The sequence below is a fragment of the Galeopterus variegatus genome, unplaced genomic scaffold (genome assembly GCF_000696425.1).
Source record: "Galeopterus variegatus unplaced genomic scaffold, G_variegatus-3.0.2 Scaffold2080, whole genome shotgun sequence".
NCBI classification, from domain to species: Eukaryota; Metazoa; Chordata; class Mammalia; order Dermoptera; family Cynocephalidae; genus Galeopterus; species Galeopterus variegatus.
Window position 1 is genome coordinate 75,578 of NW_007728191.1, and position 1,273 is coordinate 76,850.

Genomic DNA, 1,273 nt, shown 5'->3' on the forward strand with positions numbered 1-1,273 from the left:
TTTTTTTTTATTTTTGAAATTTTAAGTTCAAAATTATTTCCAAATAAAAAGTTTTAAAACCTATCTGGTTTACATATGCACAAATTCCAGCCTCAACTTCTGTCCCTAGCCCTTTCTCTCCACACATACCCTGAGCTCCAGTCATGCTAAACTACTTATAATTCCCTTAACTGAATATTATTTTCTTCTAGTCTTCTTTGATAACTACAAGACATTGTTTAAGACAACACACAAAACCATCTCCCAAAATGCCCTTCCCTGATCTCTTCAGGCAAATTAAATATTTTCTTTACTGTGAGAAATAATTTCTTTTTATGTGCCTATCTTCATCAGAATATGAAACCAAAAAATGAGATTGCATTTTGTGTGACCATGAGCAATGTTACTTAATTTCTGTATGGCTAATTTTCTTTATTTATAATATGGAAATAACAGCACCTACTCATAGGGATATTTTGGGGATTAAATGTGTTAATTCATGTAAAATACTTAAACTGCCTGAGAAATAGTAGGTGTTCCATAACTTTAGTTATTATGGTGGTGGTGGTGGTGGTGGTGGTGCTGACAAGTAGCACAGTAGTAGGCAAGTACTGGAGTAATAGGAGTAGGAGAAATTATGGAATATCCTACACAAAAAATTACAGAAACTCATTAAATATTTTCAAGTGAATAAATGAGTGATAAGGTATTACACGATTATAAGATAACAGGAAAGAAGTAATGAAGATCTCAACCACATTGTTAATAAGGAGGAGAAACAGAGACGATAAATTTGTAAAACTTTCATGTAAATCCATATGAAGTGATAATCAATTGTGGGGTGAGAGGGAAGAAATAAGAGCTTTTATGGCATCATTATCTTAGGACTTTCACAAAGCCACATTTTAAGTGATAAATCTGGGGATATGGCATCACTGTGTTCATTAGCACTGTCCCTGTCAGACAATTTGGGTCAGCCTCTCATTGGGTTCAGTTACTTCTCTCTGTGTTATGCACAGAGAAACTTTTATTGGTTTTAAAGTTTATTATATATTTGTGACAATCTTTAATTAATATGTGGTTGTAGCTATACATTTGAAAGGTTCCAGATGAAAGGTGGCGTACATAACCACATAATAAATTTTATAATAAGAATTATAAGCAAGGGAGAGACAAGAAAAAAAGATGAAAAATGTAACACCTGAAGCCTGATTATTTTATTTTATTTTATTTTATTTTTGTCTTTTGTCTTTTTCTGTGTCCGGCAACAGATCGCAACCCTCAGTGTTGCCCC